The sequence below is a fragment of the Liolophura sinensis genome, chromosome 8 (genome assembly GCF_032854445.1).
Source record: "Liolophura sinensis isolate JHLJ2023 chromosome 8, CUHK_Ljap_v2, whole genome shotgun sequence".
NCBI classification, from domain to species: Eukaryota; Metazoa; Mollusca; class Polyplacophora; order Chitonida; family Chitonidae; genus Liolophura; species Liolophura sinensis.
Window position 1 is genome coordinate 2170394 of NC_088302.1, and position 17666 is coordinate 2188059.

Consider the following 17666-nt stretch of genomic DNA (forward strand, 5'->3'; position numbering starts at 1 on the left):
TTGTGACTTTGGTATTAGCCAATCAGTGCCCTGAGTACCGTCCTTGGTACTCATGAATATTTATGAGCGCAGACTATAAATACTGGGCAAATTCCTACTTTTAGTCCCAGATGATCTCTTTGTGTTTTATATATATTGTGTTTTCCATTGTAGTAAACGGTGTGACTTGGAACTGGGATATCTGTTTCGTTAAGCAGATTATCTCTTCACATATTTGAAAGGGTCTGCTCGACCACTGGCTTGCAAACTTACTGCTGATGAACAAATGAACTTTGATTATCTTGTAGAAGTTCTGGGAAACCGTTTTGGTCGACGAGATCAAGCTGAACTGTACCTGGCTGAACTGCGGGGTAGACGTCGCAAGGACAAAGAGGGTCTTCGAGAATTAGGTCAAGCCATTTTGAAGCTGTCAACATTAGCTTACCCAGGGATGTCGTCTTGTTACCAGGAAAGTCTTGCCAAGATCCACTTTATTGACGCCATTGAAGATTACGAAATGAGGATGCTAGTACAGCAAGGGAAACCCAGTACCTTACAGCAAGCGATTACTTTGGCTCTGATATCTGTTGTTGGGGCAGCCACAGAATTCACGGAGGTTAGGCAATACAAATTTTAGTACTTGCAGAGAGAGTTCATTGGGGTTGAACGTCACTATGAAAGGATCATCCAAAGTCTTCAAGTTCAGAACTGGTACTTGAAGTAGGGATGGGGAATCTAAGTAGTGGAATGTTTGTTACTGGATTTATAGGGAGTAACATGGTTTCATTTCTTGTGGACACCGGTTCTTGTGTCACAATAATTTCGGTTCAAGCCTATAGCAGTATTCCGGAGATAGAACGACCTAAATTGGTACCCACTAACGTGAGATTACAAGGTGCAGATCATAAGCCACTGAAGGTGCTCGGGATGTGTCAACTAGATATTAGAATTTTATCCAGTTCCACATACATAGAGGTTATCATTGCTGATGCCATATATTAGAATTTTATCCAGTCCCACATACATAGAGGTTATCATTGCTGATGCCATATATTAGAATTTTATCCAGTCCCACATACATAGAGGTTATCATTGCTGATGCCATATATTAGAATTTTATCCAGTCCCACATACATAGAGGTTATCATTGCTGATGCCATATATTAGAATTTTATCCAGTCCCACGTACATAGAGGTTATCATTGCTGATGCCATATATTAGAATTTTATCCAGTCTCACGTACATAGAGGTTATCATTGCTGATGCCATATATTAGAATTTTATCCAGTCCCACGTACATAGAGGTTATCGTTGCTGATGCCATATATTAGAATTTTATCCAGTCTCACATACATAGAGGTTATCATTGCTGATGCCATATATTAGAATTTTATCCAGTCCCACATACATAGAGGTTATCATTGCTGATGCCATATATTAGAATTTTATCCAGTTCCACGTACATAGAGGTTATCATTGCTGATGCCATATATTAGAATTTTATCCAGTCCCACATACATAGAGGTTATCATTGCTGATGCCATATATTAGAATTTTATCCAGTTCCACGTACATAGAGGTTATCATTGCTGATGCCATATATTAGAATTTTATCCAGTCCCACATACATAGAGGTTATCATTGCTGATGCCATATATTAGAATTTTATCCAGTTCCACGTACATAGAGGTTATCATTGCTGATGCCATATATTAGAATTTTATCCAGTCTCACATACATAGAGGTTATCATTGCTGATGCCATATATTAGAATTTTATCCAGTCCCACATACATGGAGGTTATCGTTGCTGATGCCATATATTAGAATTTTATCCAGTTCCACGTACATAGAGGTTATCATTGCTGATGCCATATATTAGAATTTTATCCAGTCCCACATACATGGAGGTTATCATTGCTGATGCCATATATTAGAATTTTATCCAGTTCCACGTACATAGAGGTTATCATTGCTGATGCCATATATTAGAATTTTATCCAGTCCCACGTACATAGAGGTTATCATTGCTGATGCCATATATTAGAATTTTATCCAGTCCCACATACATAGAGGTTATCATTGCTGATGCCATATATTAGAATTTTATCCAGTCCCATGTACATAGAGGTTATCGTTGCTGATGCCATATATTAGAATTTTATCCAGTCCCACATACATAGAGGTTATCATTGCTGATGCCATATATTAGAATTTTATCCAGTCCCATGTACATAGAGGTTATCATTGCTGATGCCATATATTAGAATTTTATCCAGTCCCACATACATAGAGGTTATCATTGCTGATGCCATATATTAGAATTTTATCCAGTCCCACGTACATAGAGGTTATCATTGCTGATGCCATATATTAGAATTTTATCCAGTCCCACATACATAGAGGTTATCATTGCTGATGCCATATATTAGAATTTTATCCAGTCTCACATACATAGAGGTTATCATTGCTGATGCCATATATTAGAATTTTATCCAGTCCCACATACATAGAGGTTATCATTGCTGATGCCATATATTAGAATTTTATCCAGTCCCACGTACATAGAGGTTATCATTGCTGATGCCATATATTAGAATTTTATCCAGTCCCACGTACATAGAGGTTATCGTTGCTGATGCCATATATTAGAATTTTATCCAGTCCCACATACATAGAGGTTATCGTTGCTGATGCCATATATTAGAATTTTATCCAGTCCCACATACATGGAGGTTATCGTTGCTGATGCCATATATTAGAATTTTATCCAGTCCCACATACATAGAGGTTATCGTTGCTGATGCCATATATTAGAATTTTATCCAGTTCCACGTACATAGAGGTTATCATTGCTGATGCCATATATTAGAATTTTATCCAGTCCCACATACATTGAGGTTATCGTTGCTGATGCCATATATTAGAATTTTATCCAGTCTCACATACATAGAGGTTATCGTTGCTGAAGCCATATATTAGAATTTTATCCAGTTCCACATACATAGAGGTTATCATTGCTGATGCCATATATTAGAATTTTATCCAGTTCCACATACATAGAGGTTATCGTTGCTGATGCCATATATTAGAATTTTATCCAGTCTCACATACATAGAGGTTATCATTGCTCATGCCATATATTAGAATTTTATCCAGTTCCACGTACATAGAGGTTATCATTGCTGATGCCATATATTAGAATTTTATCCAGTCCCACATACATAGAGGTTATCGTTGCTGATGCCATATATTAGAATTTTATCCAGTCTCACATACATAGAGGTTATCGTTGCTGAAGCCATATATTAGAATTTTATCCAGTCTCACATACATAGAGGTTATCATTGCTGATGCCATATATTAGAATTTTATCCAGTCCCACATACATAGAGGTTATCGTTGCTGATGCCATATATTAGAATTTTATCCAGTTCCACATACATAGAGGTTATCGTTGCTGATGCCATATATTAGAATTTTATCCAGTTCCACGTACATAGAGGTTATCATTGCTGATGCCATATATTAGAATTTTATCCAGTCCCACATACATAGAGGTTATCGTTGCTGATGCCATATATTAGAATTTTATCCAGTTCCACATACATAGAGGTTATCGTTGCTGAAGCCATATATTAGAATTTTATCCAGTCCCACATACATAGAGGTTATCGTTGCTGAAGCCATATATTAGAATTTTATCCAGTCCCACATACATAGAGGTTATCGTTGCTGATGCCATATATTAGAATTTTATCCAGTTCCACATACATAGAGGTTATCGTTGCTGATGCCATATATTAGAATTTTATCCAGTCTCACATACATAGAGGTTATCATTGCTGATGCCAAATATTAGAATTTTATCCAGTCCCACATACATAGAGGTTATCGTTGCTGAAGCCATATATTAGAATTTTATCCAGTCTCACATACATAGAGGTTATCATTGCTGATGCCATATATTAGAATTTTATCCAGTCCCACATACATAGAGGTTATCGTTGCTGATGCCATATATTAGAATTTTATCCAGTTCCACATACATGGAGGTTATCGTTGCTGATGCCATATATTAGAATTTTATCCAGTCCCACATACATAGAGGTTATCATTGCTGATGCCATATATTAGAATTTTATCCAATCCCAGATACATAGAGGTTATCATTGCTAATGCCATGTGTGAGGGAATAATAGGGACGAGCTTCTTGACTAAATTTGATTGTGAAATTCACCCGAAAAGGACGTGCATTACCTGTGAAGGACAGCAGCTTTTATGCTCTAGGCTGTCAGATATAACTAGTTGCTGGTTATTGATAAAACTGTCACTGTTTCTCCTGGTCAACAGATTGTCATTTCCACAAAACCATTCAAGGATCAGAATGGGAAAATGGGCAATATATGAACCGCTACAGAAAATTTCCAAGAAAACAAATTTATTAGTTGGGAGGACTTAGTGGACACTGAGACGGACAAAATTCCAGTGTCAATTATAAATTTGGGTGTGAAAATGGAAACTATATATAAAAGTACGACAATACCCGAACTGAGTCCAGTGATAAACATTAACCAGGTATTAACTCGAGAGAACTCTAAGCTACAGAGTGTTCAAGGAAAGTACAAAACTTGAAGCTTGAAGACAAGATGAAAGTGAAATGAAAAATGACAAAATGAAAGTCACTACTACCAGAATATGCAGACATCTTTGCTAAATCTGATGTAGAGCAAAGGGAATCAAATACAGTATTAATACAGGAGATGCATTACCTTTACGTCAACCAGCTCGAAGACTGACAATGCAGAAACAGGATGAAGCGGTTAAACAGATACAGGACATGTTCGAAAGAGAAATAATTGAGAGATCCTCCAGTCCTTGGGCATTACCAATCGTTCTTGTCACCAAGAAGGATGGGACTTTTCGTTTCTGTATTTACTCTTGACGCCTTAACCAAGAAACAGTGAAGGATGCTTATCTTTTACCCAGAACTGATGATTCATTAGATTCATTACACGGAGCCACATGTTTCTCTACGCTTCATCTTGCAAGTGGATAATAGCAGGTTGAGTTAGACGATGAGGCTAAATTGAAAACAGCATTTATAACTAGAAGTGGGTTATAGCAGTTTAAAGTTATGCCGTTTGGTTTATGCAATGGACCATCCACAATCGAACATTTGATGGAACTGGTACTTGCAGGGTATCAGTGGGAAATATGTCTGGCTTATATTGATGACATCATTGTATTTGATAAAACTTTTGATGAAGCTATCACCAATCGACAGAAGGTGTTCCAACGTCTCAAAGAGGCGGGACTCAAACTTAACCCAAAGAAGTGTCAGCTGTTTCAAGATGAAGCAAATTATTTCGGTCATATCATTTCTGCTAAGGGTGTTTCCACAGAACCACAGAAAGTTCAAGCAATTAGGGATTGGCCCACACCAACTACAGTTACTGAAGTCAAGAGTTTCTTGGGTCTAGCCTCCTACTATGGACGTTTCATTCAAGATTTTGCAACAATTTCCAAACCACTCCACAAATTAACAGAAAATAATAAAGAATTTATTTGGTCTGAAGGCTGTGGAACTCCATTTCGGGTTTTACAACAAAAGTTGTGCAGTGCACCCATATTGGGCATTTCCCAGTTTTCACGGAGATTTTATACTTCATACAGACGCTAGTAATTTTGGAATAGGTGCAGTGATATCCAAGATCACCAAGAAAAAGTTATTGCATAAGCCAGCATAGCCCTAAGCAAGTCAGAGAGGAATTATTGTGTCACCCGTCGAGAATTATTAGCTGTTGTTACTTTTGTGAAATATTTCCAACACTACTTGTATGGTCGTCATTTTACAGTCAGAACAGATCACAGTGCAATACGTTGGATGATGAATTTGAAGGAACCAGAAGGACAGTTGGCTAAATGGTTGGGGTTACTCAGCACCTATGACTTTGGAATGGTTCATCGTCCTGGTAACCGTCATGGTAATGCTGATGCTTTATCCAGAATTCCATGTAACTGGTGTGATAAGCATGGATACCCAGTTGCATCTGTGAATGTTGTTTCAGGGTCAGCGGCTACTACAGAAGATGCTGAAGTTCAAACAGAGCATTCCGGGACAGATGGAACTGTGGTAACAAAGATTAAATGGATTCCAAGAATTGGATGTACAAACAGCAGAAACAAAAGCGGTATCAGGTCCGTCCAAAGTGCATCCATGTAACAGCGGTAACAACACGAAAACCAAGTAAACTGAAATCCAACAGAGAACCCAACGAGGTAAAATTACCCACATCTTTGCAGACAACAAATCAGACACCAGTAGTTGGTCGGATGAAAATTTTACTATTATGCAGCAAAGCGACAGTAATCTGAAATGGGTAATAAAAGCGAAAGAAAAAAATCAAGAACAACCTGAGTGGACAGCAGTCTCTGATCAAAGTAGAGCAACGAAGTATTATTGGGCACAACTGGACAGGCTGTTACTAATCAGTGGAGTTCTACATCGTAGGTGGGAAACAGAAGATGGGCTAAACTGGCACTACCAGATAGTTCTTCGAGCGGAACTAAGGAAAGAAGTTTTCCATGAATTGCATGCTTCCAAAACAGCAGGTCATTTAGGTTGTGGAAAAACTATCCTAAAGTAAGACAGAGATATCACTGGTATGGATGGAGCAAAGATATTCGACTATGGTGCAAACAATGCGACAAATGTAATTCGAGGAAATCTTCAGGAGGGAAATCAAAGGCAAACTTGAGACAGTATTTAGTTGGAGTTCCAGTGGAGCGAGTAGCAATGGATGTACTGGGTCCATTACCAAAGACCAAGAAGGGCTATCTGTATATCCTCGTCATACAAGATTGCTTCACCAAATGGGTAGAGGCCTATGCTATTAGAAGCCAGGAGGATGAAGTTCTTGCAGATAAACTAGTGAAGGAATTTATTTGTAGATTTGAAGTACCTGAACAGATACATACAAACTTAGGGACTAGCTTTCAATCCAGTATCATTCAAGAGGTATGTCATCTACTTGGAATACAGAAGACCAGTACGACACCATATCATCCTCAATCTAACGGAATGGTTGAATGTTTTAATCGAACCTTAGAGGATCGACTGGCCATGATGATAGACAAGGACTAACTGCCCGTTGCACTGATGTCTTACAGATCATCACTTCATGACGTAACACAGCAATCTCCGACTATGATAATGTTAGGACGAGAAATAAGCTTACCTCTAGATTTGATCACCGGCAGACCCAACACAGATGCCAACAACAGAGGGAACAGACTATGCTGTTGAACTGTGTGAGCGCATGGAAATCGCTCATGAAAGAGCTCGCCAGGTTCAACGGAGAAATGTTGAGCGTCAGAAGCAGAACTATAACCTCGGCAATAAAGGGAAGACATTTAAAATAGGAGATGCTGTTTGGCTGTATGATAATGCACGAGTTGATAAACTCCCAAGTTGGCATGTCGTTGGACTGGACCATATCAGGTTATCGGTAAACTTGATGATACAGTATACCGGGTCCAACAACATCCCAGAGCTAAGAAGAAACTAGTCCACTATGATCGACTGAAACTGTATGAGGGAACCACTTATAAACCGTGGACTGTTAAGACAGATTAAGTGCGACCTCACAAATGACTAAGACTGAATACCACTGACATGTCACAGCTCTGAACTTTATTAAACAACAACAGTAACAAGAACATCAACAAAATAAACTATAATCAAAATTCATATATAAATAAGCAGCTAATAAACAACATCAATAGTGAACTATTATTAACAAAAAAATTACTTATTTTGTTACAGATGTCTGAACTATCTCATCACATGATCATTGTGCATGTGGGGCATCCTATAGGTCAAGATTTAGCTTATGTCGGCACAAGGTGTCCTGTAGCCAAAGGCCTGAGGAGTGTCCTTACTGCAATCAACCGGCAAGGAACAAGCCCTGTTTGTTCAAACACCTTGAGACCTGTCCAGCCACCCCTTGGGTAAAAAGGAGGGCGACGAAAGTTGTTGTGGCAAGAACAACAAAATGTGCTACATCCGCCAGTCCCGGCACACCGCAGGTCGATGAGCCTTTCATCAAGAAGATGACTGTTCCCAAGCCTGTTGATGTCCATTGATAGATCTATCCCTGACAGATTCAGAGTCTGATGACGACACAGCAAATTCGATTGGGGAGGTTGCAGCCCTCCCTCTTACCGTGTCAGAAATGGACACGTTGCTGACCAAGGATTTTTGGTCCTTTGTTGATCCTAGGACCACTGCGGTAGCGACGACTTCCATCACCATTGTCATGAGTATACCCAGTTCATCTGTGGCACCGGTGGAGTCCACCGGAACTCTTATGCCACGAAAACCCATGCCCACAAGTACATCTTCATGTGCCTCATCACCACTTTCCATGAGCTTGTTTGTTGCTCTAACAGTTCCAGAAATGGTACAGTAATAACTTGGGAAAACGAGTTCCAAAATCTTGGATTTGGCGTCTCACTGTGCCGAAACTGGGAATCCCAGTCCTACCATTGCTCAGGAGCAATTACAGACAACTTCTCCCAGTATAAATGTTTCAACACATACTTGGGCATTAAACTTTTGGTCCAGAAAATCCTAGTTACAAACTACTGCGATATACTGTCTCAATCATGGTTGGGAATATCAGTCTCACAGCCTAGGAAAGTCAGTCCCACAGCCTGTGAACACTTGTGTCACAATTTGGAACTAACAGTTCCACTGTCTCTTGGTATGCTCTAAAGCTGAAATCCCACTTCAGTGCTGACAACTTGTCTAACTACTACTTTAACTGCAGATTTAAATGTAAACTACCTGCCTTAGAAAGCTAACTTGGTGGAAATTGAGATGTTAACACGACGGTGGTCCGAGATCATCTGGGACTAAAAGTAGGAATTTGCCCAGTATTTATAGTCTGCGCTCATAAATATTCATGAGTACCAAGGACGGTACTCAGGGCACTGATTGGCTAATACCAAAGTCACAACATCTATGTATAGAAATTCTATACATGTACATGCATATCTAATCTCATGGTGCAAAAATCTAACTGTAAATAGATTTTAATAATGAAAAGATGAACAATAATTTGTAGGTAGAAGGGAGATGAGCCTGTAGAGTGAAACTGTTTACTTCCTCAAGTACAAGTTATTGCCCCTATTGAAACTCTTCAATATGAGTTTAACGCTAAAGGATGTCGTAAAGTAAACAACTTCGTCAAACGGCAGTTGGACACAGACCTCCATTACAACTTCCGTTTTTCGGTAGGGATGTACGAATGTAATTCTGTGTATTTTAGGGTATAAAGTCTTTTTGGGCTCACAGGCGTCCATTTTTGGTGTACAGGTGCATGCTTGGTATTAAAATGCTGGAAACTGTCTAAACTTTGAGGAGGTGTGAGCTTTATTGATGAAAATTTGAAATTCTGGGCGAGAGAACACAAGGAGAAAGGTGGTGATGAAGCTGCTAGTGACGTCCCCTTGGCATTGCTAGGCACCCCTCCCAGCTGTCCAGATTTTGACGGTCAACCTATGTCAAGATTTTAACGGCTTCTTTCTCACAGGCTGGGCCAGGTGTGCACCAAAGCTTATTGGCCACTGAATGTTTGGGGCTGAGTTAAGGCGCTAAACGTTAACATTGTCGCTTATGGAAAATTAATGGGGGGTCTGTGGCCTGATCTGTCCACTTGTGCCAAAACACGTAATATGTCACTGTGTGCTCAGATTTCGCAGCAACCTGATAATATTTGGTGAGTACATCTGGAATGTGGTTTGCATTGACATGGAACTTGATTGAGCAGTTTTAAAGCTTCTGTATTTCCACACATATCTGTTTTGTTTAAAAATGGGCTAAAACGCTCTTTTCTCGAGGGTAGAACAGGTGTATGAGCAGGCTGGAACAAACACAGGCAACGTTTCATTGTTCCTGTTTTTTAAAAATGTCTCTTTTGGGGCTGACGTTGGATAAACAATGCAAAATTTGAGTGCTGCGAGTGAAATTCGAGTATGTGGCTGAGAGATAGGGTGTGTGATTAAAGATGGTCAGTAAGGCCTTGCATCACATATAAGGGCCCAGCATTACACAGGTGGATAAAAACACAACAGCAGATTAATTTACTTGGGTAGAGTAGGAGAGAGGGCCAGTGTATATTTAATTTACAAATCATGTCGGGTTCCTCCCATGTGTGCCACGAGACACTAGGTAAATGTGCATAAAATCAACCTGCTGTCACAAAACATCAAAAACAGGCATCTGTGCTGCAACACTGGCTGCTGTCTAAGGGCATAGGCTTGAAGTTGACAAGATTAATTTTCCTCTTTAAACTTAAAAATAAACCACTGTATGCTTGTAGTTGTCATTGCATGTGTGTATTCATTTCTCTGACAATATACATGTGCACTCACACATTATGTACGGCGATGGAACAAAAATTATCAAGTTCAAGTATCCAGCATACATGTAAGTGTGATTTGTTGGAATATTGCCCTTGTGAAAATGAGTCTCTGCCCCACCAGGTGTCTGTTTCTCCACCAGAACATAGTATGCTGATCCCGCGACACCTCAAGCAGCTTTTGTTGTTGTATCTGGCCCAACCAGATTTTTTTTATGTTTCCAATGTCCTCACACACAAGTTGAGAAAATAGACAGCTACACATGGCTTTCACATCCTAGTTCAATACCTTCTGAACTTTCTTCTTGGTTTCTCTCTTTCGACCTTGTCTCTCAAAGATCGCTTCAGTGAACTTTGCCTGGTTTTTGCATATATTGAACTGGGTTCTACCTAGGTGAGTGGGGTCTGCTAGCCGTTCAGCTTCCTCAAACGCCTGATGCAGTCCTCCACTCCCTTGGCCGACCTAGAATCCCCATCATTGTTCCGATACTACGCCATGACACATTTCCCTCCAGACCTTGTGCGTTGAGTTTGCGCATTTGTTGATAAGTGAATGTGCAGCGGGGATAGGAAAATGTTGTTTAACTGTGCTTCGCCTACTCAGTGTTCTTGTCTAATAAATGTGTAAACATTTAAAGTAGGCAGAATGAAATAGAAACAATCATGACTCTTTACCTGGTGATTGTTGTTCATTTTAGCCCGGTAAATGAGGAAAAGAATTGTATAAATGGGACGCCTGTGGCGCCTCGTTCTAAACTTTCAACATTTATATCTTTCCACTAATATTATAATTCCATGTGTTTCAGCAAAATATGCAGAATGATATTGTCGAGCAAAAACAACAGTACTAATGGCTTTAAGAGATGTGCTATTACAGCGCGTGTTCGGAACAATATTTCCCGCAGTTACTTCCCTTCAGCACTAACAAGCGTTTAAGTCCGATTTCGTATATTTTACATTTCAAAATTTACGTTTCACTTCGAGAGGCAAATCTTTTTGGAAAAACATTACAAAGTGGGCTAAAATGGGGATATTTACGAAGATTTCTGGCTGATAGGACGCGGGTTATACATTAGAGTCAGTACTTGGTTGATTACAGCGACAGAGATAGGCTTTCTTAGCCAAAAAGTTTTGCCTTCAGAAAGCCATACCAGCTGGTTAAACGGATTTATGAGGTGCTTTCATGTCCTAAACAGGGACACTGGCCTCCCTTATCGCTGGGATCATTGGGAACATCGTATATATGTAACAGTTACAGTATCAGGTTACTAGACAGGTCTGGTATCAGGCTAAATCAAACGATGTTTTTATCTAGCTGTGCACGCCAAATTGCTGCCCACTTTGTATGGACTAGTTTTGTCTTTTCAGGCACACTCTATCACACCTCACAGTGCAATATTTGGACACACTTGCATACATCTCGAAGTGTTTGTTATTTTCATGTGTACGTTTCAACAATTACAGTTGGCCAACACACTCCTGTACTATTCATTGTGCAGTTTTCAGAAACACTCCTATACAGTACTCACCATGGTGACGCCACCGACCTTACTGGCGATAAAAATGCAACGTGCTAATATTGTACACATTTTTATTAATAATGAATGTATTACTGTTTTGCCTATTGTTATATCTTTTGTTGCCGTTTGACTAGTTGTTACAATTACCGCAGCAGTCCGTGTCAAGAAGACATTTTCATATCTCATGGGGCTTTTACAGCTATATGCGCATGGGCAAGGTTTAATCTGGAATACATGTACATTGAAATTCAAAGAACTTTTTTGGTTTCGGCTGTCAGTAACTTTATTGTCGAGATGGGTGGTGGGTAGTTGAGTAAACAGGATAACAGCTGACTTCACTTGAAATTACTATAGAAACCTCGTGTAACTGAAATGTGCTAAGCACGGTTTAGGATGAAGATAATGGTGGGGATATAATTAGTGTTGACTGATATAGTTCATAATTTATATCACTTTATATTTAGTCTAACGTTTGCTTGAAAACATTACGCTTCGTGGAATGGTCACAGCTACAGACAGAGACGCGGCCATCCACGATGTAGGCCTTTGTGAATGTCATAGATTCTGTGTCGGCTGCATTAACAAATCGATAAAAAATCGATAACAGATAACAAATCGATAACAGATAACAAATCGTGAACACACACTTCCGAATAATTCCCATCAGAAGTAATACAGTGTAAATTTAGTTGAATGTAAATTTGTTGTTTGTATCCAGACACATGCATTTGATCTGCATTATGATAATATTTATGAATGTATTAAAATATAAATACATGTATGATCAAAATACAGATGGAACACATTTGTTAGCTGAAAAGACCAAATTCTAGTGCAAATGTATTTATTAAAAATGCGTTACATGCTTATTTATATAACATTATTACACAAAGACAATGTATACCAAATGCCCACTATACAAAAATTATTGTAAAGTGTCTTTGTCTCTTTAAACAAATCGGGAAAGTCTTTTCGTACTCTTTCATCTGAACTTTATGTAAATGTTAGGGTTTCTCCACTTCTGAGTCATTAGACTAGATTGTTCATCTTTGTGTCCCTCATACATGCATACACAAATATATACATACATACATACATACATACATACATACACGTTAGATATGGGACCGAGTCGCTAAATATGTGTAGGTAAACCTTAGGTATGTCAGTGCCGGCATGATAGGTGGTGCCCAAGATATTAGCAGTTAACCGGCTGCGGTAGGGGTAGTGGGTAGATCATCTCCTTCGTAAACGGCAAGCCCGAGGTTCAATCCCGAATCGAACCTTAAACTTATCTAATACTTCATCGCTTGATGCCCAGAACAAGGTGAATCGAGTCGGTGCTGATAGGCTCGTTGAATCACCATAATGTGACTGGGTGGGGCGTCGTGATTGGTTCCTTCATCATGGCTTAAAAGTGTTGGCACCGCTGAAGTATCATGCCGGAGACCCCAGAACCCCGGACATGACACTCCCATGGATGTCTCGTCTCTCCAACCATAGTCATACAGATAGTTTGAAAGAGGGCAAACTGGCAGACAGACTGAGAGACTCCGGCGAAACATAAGCTCTTTTGGTGTAATAAATACAGTATATGAGGGATAAATGGATGTGGAATATGTATGTTGCAGAATGTATATTTTACACCCAATGCGTCTGTCATAGTACAAGTGTTCACTATTTGAACATTGTTCACTAATTGGACATTGCTAACTATTTGGACATTGTTCAGTATTTGGACATTGTTCACTGTTTGGACATTATTCACTGCTTGGTCATTGCTCACTATTTGGACATTGTTGACTAATTGGACATTGTTCACTGTTTGCAAATTATTCACTATTTGATCAGTGTTCACTATTTGGACATTGCTGACTATTTGGACATTGTTTACCATTTGGACATTATTCACTATTTGGTCATTATTCACTATTTGGTCATTATTCACTATTTGGTCATTGCTAACTATTTGGACATTGTTCATTGTTTGGACATTGTTCACTGTTTGGACATTGTTCACTGTTTGGTCATCGTTAACTATTTGGACATTGCTGACTAATTGGGCATTGTTCACTTTGGTAATTATTCACTATTTGGCCATTGTTCACTATTTGGACATTGCTGATTATTTGGACATTGTTCACTGTTTGGAAATTATTCACTGTTTGGTCATCGTTCACTATTTGGACATTGCTAACTATTTGGACATTGTTCACCATTCGGACATTATCCACTACTTGGTCATTGTTGACTATTTGGACAATGTTTACTATTTGGACATTTCTGACTATTTGGACATTGTTCACTATTTGGACATTGCTGTCTATTTGGACATTGCTCACTATTTCAACGTTGCTCACTGTTTGGACCTCTGGGCAAGTGTATATCACGTTACCGTTAATCGTTTTAACCTCAAGAACGCCTTTTCTGAGAAAAGATTACGATGATAGTATATATGGAAGTGACCGCATAATTATGGTTTGTATATTACGTGTATATGTTTTGTGTTATCGCCATGATTTTGTCATCTCTACAGTAGAATTCGTATTCCTTCGTTCCTCTATTCTGTAACAAAATCCATACTGTATAGGTCCCTATATGCACCACCGCCAGTGTTACCAATATTTCGATGACCAACACCAACAATCAATGCCTGAACTGAATGAACAAATTTAATATAGCCCATATGTCCCCAGCCCTAGTATATTTATGCAGCTAAGCCAATAAGCAAACGAAGTTATTCAACAATTTAGCTTCCTGTTTCCTTATAAATGGGTTTGTCTAAAACATACACGTACAGACGAATACTTTAAAGTCTGCATGATGGGCCACAGTGAATAAATGAAATCAGTCCACCGGAAGATTCGCTGATCGAACAAGTTCAGCGACTAGGGAATTTCATAAAATCTAAAAATAATGCTGACTATATTTCCGTCACACGGTAATGCTTTGTCTATATGTCTATAAGAATCCTATGTAAGAACAGTAAGTCTCTGACAAAAGTGACACCTCGCTCTACCTTTCAGATAAGACGCCCAGGAACATGAATAATAAGCCACCGTGTCACGAGCACAAATGTATTCCGCTGAAAACCCTTGGGGAATTCCCGTCAATTTCAGAGCCTTTTTAAATAGCGGTCGTTCATGATTGACGCACTTTGGTGCGTAGAAAGTAACAGATGATTTATCTTCAGATTACGTCAATCTCTTATTATAGATTACCTACCGGCGCCGAAAGAGCAATGGGTTTACTACTTCTCTGTCGGTCCATCGCCAAGAAGTTTTTCGGACTGTTCTCCAAAACGGTTCATAGTATTAAATATAAGCTTGGTACTTGGCTTCACTATGAATATACACTACATACAGGTCAAGTCAGTGTTCGGACACTTTTGTCCGTTTTGGACTTTACCCGTTTTCTGAACTTTTCTTCAAATCATGCAGTTGGTTGGTTTGAATTGAAACTTGAACTTGGTAATTGACTTCACCGAGGCAAGTTACACTCCGATGTTGGGCTGTTTCGTCCATTTTCCACAAGAATATGGCCTTTTTCATTAGCCATTATTTTGACGGCTGATATAGTATTGAACATTTATTGTTAGTCAGTGCTCCGAATGCTTGTTTAGCTTGACCCACACTCAATGCGTAGGTACACAACAGTCCAAACGAGCCTGAAAATCTGATTGTTCTCGTTGGGAACATTGAATATGAGCACTTTGTGCGCAGTTGACAGAGAGTCTCTCCTTGAGCCTCAGGATCCAATTGGGTGGAGTTTACATCGGGTACACTCTGCTGACATACTACATAACAGTGGAGTTCTATACATTACGTACGGCTATACTGGCTGGCTTTGTGTTGTCCTATGCACATTAACCTGACCCAGTCACGAAAGCAAACTGAAATATAATACATTTATGTCACCACTGTCAATATCCATTCCTATTGCAAACTCGCTTCTGGCTATTTTGGCAGTCGTATATGTTTCCCTAGATACTGTTGGCCTAGATTTAAATGAGTGGCGTACATCATCCCCGAAGACATGAGTTAAGATGTGTGGTGACATAATAGAAAGAGCGTCTGACTGATATATACCTCGCCTGGAGCTCAGCGTGAAAGGGGTAGGCCAACTTTTGGTCGGTGACTGTTTCGGCGTTGTGTCTGGTGTCTGTTGGCATGTGGTCGCAGTGAGGCAGTAATTATAAACATGTCAGCATTCTGCCCTGTCGGCTACAAGGATACACGGTCGTGTTAACACCGATATAACGTTGACTGCTACATTAAACACTAAGCAAACAAATAAACAACCAGTAAACAAACTGAATTTGTGCTCTTTTTGTACTGCAGGGTCCGACAGCAAATTTACACTGCGCTGACAACACTATTGTCTGTTTCTTTTAACTTGTAACCTATATTCAGTTATCTTTAAATTATTTCAATCGATATGCTGGACATCCATATTATTTCAAAGAAAATGCAGCTAAAATAGACTTCTTCCTATTCATAGTGTCAAATCCCATATCTACGTTTGTTTTCGATGCCAAGACTACATTTCTTCTTGTGATGTCATAATTACTTTAAAAGAAGCGGCTTGCTGGATATTGGCCGTAGTGTTTTGTGTTGCACCCAATTCTCAAAAATGTTTCACTTATACAACGGAGGGCAGATTTATGATGGAAGGGAGCCCGAGGGAAACCCACGAACATCCGCAGATTGCTGGATGATCCTCACATGTACATTTTTAAGACAGGAGATGAAGCCTGCCTGAGGCGGACTTGAACTCGCGACCAGCGTATTGACGAGAGGGTCAGGCGACATTCGGCAGCCCTAACAGACTAGCTACTCGGCCACGGTGGTCCCCGATACCTTTATAGATTTTTTCTGAGTTTCATTTCTTGGCAACCTTACGATTTTGTACCACTGATTTATTTATAGAACCCGAGTGAACGACACAGTCATACAACTTTATTTTTAATTGACAGGACGAGAATCAGTGGACAATACAAAAGACAGGACGAGAATCAGTGGACAACACGAGATTTAATTGACCGGACGAGAATCAGTGGACAACACAAGATTTAATTGACAGGACGAGAATCAGTGGACAACACAAGATTTAACAGATAGGACGAGAATCAGTGGACAACGCGAGATTTAATTGACAGGACGAGAATCAGTGGACAACACGAGATTTAACTGACAGGACGAGAATCAGTGGACAATACAAGAGACAGGACGAGAATCAGTGGACACCACGAGATTTAATTGACAGCACGAGAATCAGTGGACACCACGATATTTAATTGACAGGACGAGAATCAGAGGACAACACGAGATTTAATTGACAAGACGAGAATCAGATGACAACACAAGATTTAATTGACAGGACGAGAATCAGTGGACAACACGAGATTTAATTGACAGCACGAGAATCAGTGGACAACACGAGATTTAATTGACAGCACGAGAATCAGTGGACACCACAAGATTTAATTGACAGCACGAGAATCAGTGGACAACACGAGCTTTAATTGACTGACAGGGCGAGAATCATTGGAGAACACAAGATTTAATTGACAGGACGAGAATCAGTGGACACCACGAGATTTAATTGACAAGACGAGAATCAGTGGACAACACGATATTTAATTGACAGGGCGAGAATCAGTGGACAACACGAGATTTAAGTGACAGGGCGAGAATCAGTGGACAACACGAGATTTAATTGACAGCACGAGAATCATTGG